The sequence below is a fragment of the Mustelus asterias genome, unplaced genomic scaffold, assembly GCF_964213995.1.
Source record: "Mustelus asterias unplaced genomic scaffold, sMusAst1.hap1.1 HAP1_SCAFFOLD_4227, whole genome shotgun sequence".
Classification (NCBI taxonomy): domain Eukaryota; kingdom Metazoa; phylum Chordata; class Chondrichthyes; order Carcharhiniformes; family Triakidae; genus Mustelus; species Mustelus asterias.
In genome coordinates, this window is record NW_027594172.1 from 2,501 (window position 1) to 11,235 (window position 8,735).

At 53.0% G+C, this 8,735-nt stretch overlaps 1 long non-coding RNA gene across 1 annotated transcript in view; it reads right to left on the reverse strand.

Annotated features, from left to right (window-relative positions):
• The window catches only part of LOC144491016 (uncharacterized), a 9,024-nt gene extending 2,406 nt beyond the window's left edge, over positions 1–6,618 (reverse strand). Inside the window, exons 1-2 of the long non-coding RNA XR_013497385.1 lie at positions 6,542–6,618; positions 925–986 (exon numbers count right to left, since the gene is read on the reverse strand). This is a non-coding gene — a long non-coding RNA (uncharacterized LOC144491016). The remainder of the gene's footprint in view (positions 1–924; positions 987–6,541) is intronic.
• Positions 6,619–8,735: the final 2,117 nt, after the last annotated feature.

Genomic DNA, 8,735 nt, shown 5'->3' on the forward strand with positions numbered 1-8,735 from the left:
TTCACTGGAGTTTGGAAGAGTGAGAGGGGGATCTCATAGAAACTTATAAAATTCTAACAGGGTTAGACAGGGTTAGATTCAGAAAGAATGTTCCCGATGGTGGGGGGAGTCCAGAACTAGGGGGGGTCATAGTTTGAGGATAAGGGGGTTAAACCCTTTTAGAACTGAGGTGAGGAGAACTTTCTTCACCCAGAGGGCGGTGAATGTGAGGAATTCACTCCCACAGAAAGTAGTTGAGGCCAAAACGTCGTGTGATTTCCCAGAAGAAATTAGATATCGCTCTTGGGGCGAAAGTGATCGAGGGATATTGGGGGGATAAGGATATTGAATTTGACACTCAGCCGTGAATTCATAATGAATAGGCTCGAAGGGCTGAATGGCCTCCTCCTGCTTTCAGTTTCTATGAACCTCTGTGGGGGGGGGGGGGGGGGAGGGAGAAAAGGTGGTGAGACTCTGCAGGTGGTAAGACTCTCCGCAATCCATCCTCTTGCTGACAGAGGCTGAGTGAGTCGGGTGAGAAAGGAAGGAGTGTCGCAGGGAGACCCGTGCGGGGCTCTGGGGAGCGCAGGCGAAGGCACGGAGAGGCGGGGCTGGTCCCGGGTAACACGGTGGCACAGTGGGTTAGCGCTGCTGCCTCACAGCGCCAGGGACCCAGGTTCGGTTCCCGGCCTTGGGTCACTGTCTGTGCGGAGTCTGCGCGTTCTCCCCGTGTCTGCGTGGGTTTCCTCCGGGTGCTCCGGTTTCCTCCCACAGTCTGAAAGACGGGGCTGGGTTAGGGTGGATTGGGCCGTGCTAAATTCTCCCTCAGTGTCACCCCGAACAGGAGTGTGGGCGACTCGGGGGGATTTTCACAGGAACTTCATTGCAGTGTTAATGTCAGCCGAACTTGTGACACTAATAAATAAACTTAAACTTAAAACCTACTTGAGTTTCCTACCGCCTTCAGCAATCTTCGTCTTGTTTAGGGAGCCTGCCTTTTCCACCGTCTGTACGAACAAACAAAAAGGTAGGATCAGACAGAATGCTTGATCGAGAAGGAGCTTCACTCTGTATCTAACCCCGTGCTGTACCTGTCTTGGGAGTGTTTGATGGGGGACAGTGTAGAGGGAGCTTTACTCTGTATCTAACCCCGTGCTGTACCTGTCCTGGGAGTGTTTGATGGGGGACAGTGTAGAGGGAGCTTTACTCTGTATCTAACCCCGTGCTGTACCTGTCCTGGGAGTGTTTGATGGGGACAGTGTAGAGGGAGCTTTACTCTGTATCTAACCCCGTGCTGTACCTGTCCTGGGAGTGTTTGATGGGGGGACAGTGTAGAGGGAGCTTCACTCTGTATCTAACCACGTGCTGTACCTGTCCTGGGAGTGTTTGATGGGGGACAGTGTAGAGGGAGCTTCACTCTGTATCTAACCCCGTGCTGTACCTGTCCTGGGAGTGTTTGATGGGGACAGTGTAGAGGGAGCTTTACTCTGTATCTAACCCCGTGCTGTACCTGTCCTGGGAGTGTTTGATGGGGGACAGTGTAGAGGGAGCTTCACTCTGTATCTAACCCCGTGCTGTACCTGTCCTGGGAGTGTTTGACGGGGACAGTGTAGAGGGAGCTTTACTCTGTATCTAACCCCGTGCTGTACCTGTCCTGGGAGTGTTTGATGGGGGACAGTGTAGAGGGAGCTTTACTCTGTATCTAACCCCGTGCTGTACCCGTCCTGGGAGTGTTTGATGGGGGGACAGTGTAGAGGGAGCGTTACTCTGTATCTAACCCCGTGCTGTACCTGTCCTGGGAGTGTTTGATGGGGACAGTGTAGAGGGAGATTTACTCTGTATCTAACCCCGTGCTGTACCTGTCCTGGGAGTGTTTGATGGGGACAGTGTAGAGGGAGCTTTACTCTGTATCTAACCCCGTGCTGTACCTGTCCTGGGAGTGTTTGATGGGGGACAGTGTAGAGGGAGCTTTACTCTGTATCTAACCCCGTGCTGTACCTGTCCTGGGAGTGTTTGATGGGGACAGTGTAGAGGGAGCTTTACTCTGTATCTAACCCCGTGCTGTACCCGTCCTGGGAGTGTTTGATGGGGGACAGTGTAGGAGGAGCTTTACTCTGTATCTAACCCCGTGCTGTACCCGTCCTGGGAGTGTTTGATGGGGGGACAGTGTAGAGGGAGCTTTACTCTGTATCTAACCCCGTGCTGTACCTGTCCTGGGAGTGTTTGATGGGGGACAGTGTAGAGGGAGCTTTATTCTGTATCTAACCCCGTGCTGTACCTGTCCTGGGAGTGTTTGATGGGGGACAGTGTAGAGGGAGCTTTACTCTGTATCTAACCCCGTGCTGTACCTGTCCTGGGAGTGTTTGACGGGGACAGTGTAGAGGGAGCTTTACTCTGTATCTAACCCCGTGCTGTACCTGTCCTGGGAGTGTTTGATGGGGGACAGTGTAGAGGGAGCTTCACTCTGTATCTAACCCCGTGCTGTACCTGTCCTGGGAGTGTTTGACGGGGACAGTGTAGAGGGAGCTTTACTCTGTATCTAACCCCGTGCTGTACCTGTCCTGGGAGTGTTTGATGGGGGACAGTGTAGAGGGAGCTTCACTCTGTATCTAACCCCGTGCTGTACCTGTCCTGGGAGTGTTTGACGGGGACAGTGTAGAGGGAGCTTTACTCTGTATCTAACCCCGTGCTGTACCTGTCCTGGGAGTGTTTGATGGGGGACAGTGTAGAGGGAGCTTTACTCTGTACCTAACCCCGTGCTGTACCCGTCCTGGGAGTGTTTGATGGGGGGACAGTGTAGAGGGAGCGTTACTCTGTATCTAACCCCGTGCTGTACCTGTCCTGGGAGTGTTTGATGGGGACAGTGTAGAGGGAGATTTACTCTGTATCTAACCCCGTGCTGTACCTGTCCTGGGAGTGTTTGATGGGGACAGTGTCGAGGGAGCTTTACTCTGTATCTAACCCCGTGCTGTACCTGTCCTGGGAGTGTTTGATGGGGGACAGTGTAGAGGGAGCTTTACTCTGTATCTAACCCCGTGCTGTACCTGTCCTGGGAGTGTTTGATGGGGACAGTGTAGAGGGAGCTTTACTCTGTATCTAACCCCGTGCTGTACCCGTCCTGGGAGTGTTTGATGGGGGACAGTGTAGGAGGAGCTTTACTCTGTATCTAACCCCGTGCTGTACCCGTCCTGGGAGTGTTTGATGGGGGGACAGTGTAGAGGGAGCTTTACTCTGTATCTAACCCCGTGCTGTACCTGTCCTGGGAGTGTTTGATGGGGGACAGTGTAGAGGGAGCTTTACTCTGTATCTAACCCCGTGCTGTACCTGTCCCGGGAGTGTTTGATGGGGACAGTGTAGAGGGAGCTTTACTCTGTATCGAACGCCGTGCGGTACCTGTCCTGGGAGTGTTTGATGGGGACAGTGTAGAGGGAGCTTTACTCTGTATCGAACCCCGTGCTGTACCTGTCCTGGGAGTGTTTGATGGGGACAGTGTAGAGGGAGCTTTACTCTGTATCTAACCCCGTGCTGTACCCGTCCTGGGAGTGTTTGATGGGGACAGTGTCGAGGGAGCTTTACTCTGTATCTAACCCCGTGCTGTACCTGTCCTGGGAGTGTTTGATGGGGACAGTGTAGAGGGAGCTTTACTCTGTATCTAACCCCGTGCTGTACCTGTCCTGGGAGTGTTTGATGGGGACAGTGTAGAGGGAGCTTTACTCTGTATCTAACCCCGTGCTGCACCTGTCCTGGGAGTGTTTGATGGGGACAGTGTCGAGGGAGCTTTACTCTGTATCTAACCCCGTGCTGTACCCGTCCTGGGAGTGTTTGATGGGGACAGTGTCGAGGGAGCTTTACTCTGTATCGAACCCCGTGCTGTACCTGTCCTGGGAGTGTTTGATGGGGACAGTGTCGAGGGAGCTTTACTCTGTATCTAACCCCGTGCTGTACCTGTCCTGGGAGTGTTTGATGGGGGGACAGTGTAGAGGGAGCTTTACTCTGTATCGAACCCCGTGCTGTACCTGTTCTGGGAGTGTTTGATGGGGACAGTGTCGAGGGAGCTTTACTCTGTATCGAACCCCGTGCTGTACCTGTCCTGGGAGTGTTTGATGGGGACAGTGTAGAGGGAGCTTTACTCTGTATCTAACCCCGTGCTGTACCTGTCCTGGGAGTGTTTGATGGGGGGACAGTGTCGAGGGAGCTTTACTCTGTATCTAACCCCGTGCTGTACCTGTCCTGGGAGTGTTTGATGGGGGGACAGTGTAGAGGGAGCTTTACTCTGTATCTAACCCCGTGCTGTACCCGTCCTGGGAGTGTTTGATGGGGGACAGTGTCGAGGGAGCTTTACTCTGTATCTAACCCCGTGCTGTACCTGTCCTGGGAATGTTTGATGGGGGACAGTGTAGAGGGAGCTTTACTCTGTATCTAACCCCGTGCTGTACCTGTCCTGGGAGTGTTTGATGGGGACAGTGTAGAGGGAGCTTTACTCTGTATCTAACCCCGTGCTGTACCTGTCCTGGGAGTGTTTGATGGGGGGACAGTGTAGAGGGAGCTTTACTCTGTATCTAACCCCGTGCTGTCCCTGTCCTGGGAGTGTTTGATGGGGGGACAGTGTAGAGGGAGCTTTACTCTGTATCTAACCCCGTGCTGTACCTGTCCTGGGAGTGTTTGATGGGGACAGTGTAGAGGGAGCTTTACTCTGTATCTAACCCCGTGCTGTACCTGTCCTGGGAGTGTTTGATGGGGGGACAGTGTAGAGGGAGCTTTACTCTGTATCTAACCCTGTGCTGTACCTGTCCTGGGAGTGTTTGATGGGGACAGTGTAGAGGGAGCTTTACTCTGTATCTAACCCCGTGCTGTACCTGTCCTGGGAGTGTTTGATGGGGGGACAGTGTAGAGGGAGATTTACTCTGTATCTAACCCCGTGTTGTACCTGTCCTGGGAGTGTTTGATGGGGACAGTGTAGAGGGAGCTTTACTCTGTATCTAACCCCGTGCTGTACCTGTCCTGGGAGTGTTTGATGGGGACAGTGTAGAGGGAGCTTTACTCTGTATCTAACCCCGTGCTGTACCTGTCCTCGGAGTGTTCGATGGGGGATACTGTAGAGGGAGCTTTACTCTGTATCTAACCCCGTGCTGTACCTGTCCTGGGAGTGTTTGATGGGGACAGTGTAGAGGGAGCTTTACTCTGTATCTAACCCCGTGCTGTACCCGTCCTGGGAGTGTTTGATGGGGACAGTGTAGAGGGAGCTTTACTCTGTATCTAACCCCGTGCTGTACCTGTCCTGGGAGTGTTTGATGGGGGACAGTGTAGAGGGAGCTTTACTCTGTATCTAACCCCGTGTTGTACCTGTCCTGGGACTGTTTGATGGGGGATACTGTAGAGGGAGCTTTACTCTGTATCTAATCCCGTGCTGTACCTGTCCTGGGAGTGTTTGATGGGGGATACTGTAGAGGGAGCTTTACTCTGTATCTAACCCCGTGCTGTACCTGTCCTGGGAGTGTTTGATGGGGACAGTGTAGAGGGAGCTTTACTCTGTATCTAACCCCGTGCTGTCCCTGTCCTGGGAGTGTTTGATGGGGGACAGTGTAGAGGGAGCTTTACTCTGTATCTAACCCCGTGCTGTCCCTGTCCTGGGAGTGTTTGATGGGAGACAGTGTAGAGGGAGCTTTACTCTGTATCTAACCCCGTGCTGTACCTGTCCTGGGAGTGTTTGATGGGGGGACAGTGTAGAGGGAGCTTTACTCTGTATCTAACCCCGTGCTGTACCTGTCCTGGGAGTGTTTGATGGGGGATACTGTAGAGGGAGCTTTACTCTGTATCTAACCCCGTGCTGTACCTGTCCTGGGAGTGTTTGATGGGGGACAGTGTAGAGGGAGCTTTACTCTGTATCTAACCCCGTGCTGTACCTGTCCTGGGAGTGTTTGATGGGGACAGTGTAGAGGGAGCTTTACTCTGTATCTAACCCCGTGCTGTACCTGTCCCGGGAGTGTTTGATGGGGACAGTGTAGAGGGAGCTTTACTCTGTATCTAACCCCATGCTGTACCTGTCCTGGGAGTGTTTGATGGGGACAGTGTAGAGGGAGCTTTACTCTGTATGTAACCCCGTGCTGTACCTGTCCTGGGAGTGTTTGATGGGGGACAGTGTAGAGGGAGCTTTACTCTGTATCTAACCCCGTGCTGTACCTGTCCTGGGAGTGTTTGATGGGGGGCAGTGTAGAGAGAGCTTTACTCTGTATCTAACCCCGTGCTGTACCTGTCCCGGGAGTGTTTGATGGGGGACAGTGTAGAGGGAGCTTTACTCTGTATGTAACCCCGTGCTGTACCTGTCCTGGGAGTGTTTGATGGGGGGGACAGTGTAGAGGGAGCTTTACTCTGTATCTAACCCCGTGCTGTACCTGTCCTGGGAGTGTTTGATGGGGGACAGTGTAGAGGGAGCTTTACTCTGTATCTAACCCCGTGCTGTACCTGTCCTGGGAGTGTTTGATGGGGGGCAGTGTCCATGTTTTGGAGTGAATCAGGAACCCCAGACCACCTGTAGAACCAGTGAGGTGGGTGCGATACTTACCGGAGAGGTTGGAGGTGTTGTTTCGATCATGCTGTCACACAAGGGGTTCTGTGAAATGTTCCTCCAGCGTGCTGCCTACAGTGGAACAAACAACAAAGAACAATACAGCACAGGAACAGGCCCTTCGGCCCCTCCAAGCCCGTGCCACTCCCTGGTCCAAACTAGACCATTCTTTTGTATCCCTCCATTCCCACTCCGTTCATGTGGCTGTCAATATAAGTCTTAAACGTTCCCAGTGTGTCCGCCTCCACCACCTTGCCCGGCAGCGCATTTCAGGCCCCCACCACCCTCTGTGTAAAATACGTCCTTCTGATATCCGTGTTAAACCTCCCCCCCCTTCACCTTGAACCTATGACCCCTCGTGAACGTCACCACCGACCTGGGGAAAGGCTTCCCACCGTTCACCCTATCTATGCCTTTCATAATTTTATACACCTCTATTAGGTCTCCCCTCATTCTCCGTCTTTCCAGGGAGAACAACCCCAGTTTACCCAATCTCTCCTCATAGCTAAGACCCTCCATACCAGGCAACATCCTGGTAAACCTCCTCTGCACTCTCTCCAAAGCCTCCACGTCCTTCTGGTAGTGCGGCGACCAGAACTGGACGCAGTATTCCAAATGCGGCCGAACCAACGTTCTATACAACCGCAACATCAGACCCCAACTTTTATACTCTATGCCCCGTCCTATAAAGGCAAGCATGCCATATGCCTTCTTCACCACCTTCTCCACCTGTGAGGAGGGGGGGGGAACAGAACTGAACAGAACTCTCAAAACCAGACAGAACAATGATACGCAAAGATTCCCCAGGGCTAAGGGAGAGGGCTTTGTGCTGTTTGGGGTTTGTGATTGGGCAAGGATGGACTCATTGGGGTGTGACGGGCTGAATGGCCTCCTCATTCACCGTTTTAAGATTTCTCTGTCCACGTGACTCCTTCCACGTGGGCCTTCCCCACCCCATGCCCCTCTCTCTCTCTCTCTCTCTCTCTCGAGGGCTCACCCCTCCCCCCCCAACCCACTCACTCACTGACTCTCCCTCTGGCTCAGGGCAAGGGGTACAGTTAGCCCCCCGTCAACAAGAGACAGAGAATAAGGGTGGCACGGTGGCACAGTGGGGTTAGCACTGCTGCTTCACAGCTCCAGGGACCCGGGTTCGATTCCCGGCTTGGGGTCACTGTCTGTGTTGGAGTTTGCACGTTCTCCCCGTGTCTGCGTGGGTTTCCTCCGGGTGCTCCGGTTTCCTCCCACAGTCCAAAGATGTGCGGGTTAGGTTGATTGGCCGTGCTAAAAATTGCCCCTTAGAGTCCTGAGATGTGTAGGTTAGAGGGATTAGTGGGTAAATATGTAGGGATATGGGGGTAGGGCCTAGGTGGGGTTGTGGTCGGTGCAGACTCGATGGGCCGAATGGCCTCTTTTTGCACTGTAGGGATTCTTTGGTTCTCTGAATCCGATGATAACAATAATCTCTCCCTCAATGTCAACAAAACAAAGGAGATTGTCATCGACTTCAGGAAGCGTAAAGGAGAACATGCCCCTGTCTACATCAACGGGGATGAAGTAGAAAGGGTCGAGAGAGCTTCAGGTTTCTAGGTGTCCAGATCACCAACAACCTGTCCTGGTCCCCCCCACGCCGACACTATAGTTAAGAAAGCCCCACCAACGCCTCTACTTTCTCAGAAGACTAGGGAAATTTGGCATGTCCGCTACGACTCTCACCAACTTTTACAGATGCCCCATAGAAAGCATCCTTCCCGGGTGTATCACAGCTTGGTCTGGGGCTCCTGCTCTGCCCAAGACCGCAAGGAACTACAAAGGGTTGTGAATGTAGCCCAATCCCATCACGCAAACCAGCCTCCCATCCATCGACTCCGTCTACACTTCCCGCTGCCTCGGGGAAAAGCAGCCGGCATAATCAAGGACCCCCCCAACGCACCCCGGACATTCTCTCTTCCACCTTCTTCCGTCAGGGGAAAAAGATACAAAAGTCTGAGGTCACGTACCGACCGACTCAAGAACAGCTTCTTCCCTGCTGCTGCCGTCAGACTTTTGAATGGACCCTACCTCGCGTTAAGTTGATCTTTCTCTGCACCCCTTGCTGTGACTGTAACACTACATTCTGCACCCTCTCCTTTCCTTCTCTATGAACGGTATGCTTTTGTCTGTATAGCCCGCAAGAAACAATACTTTTCACTGT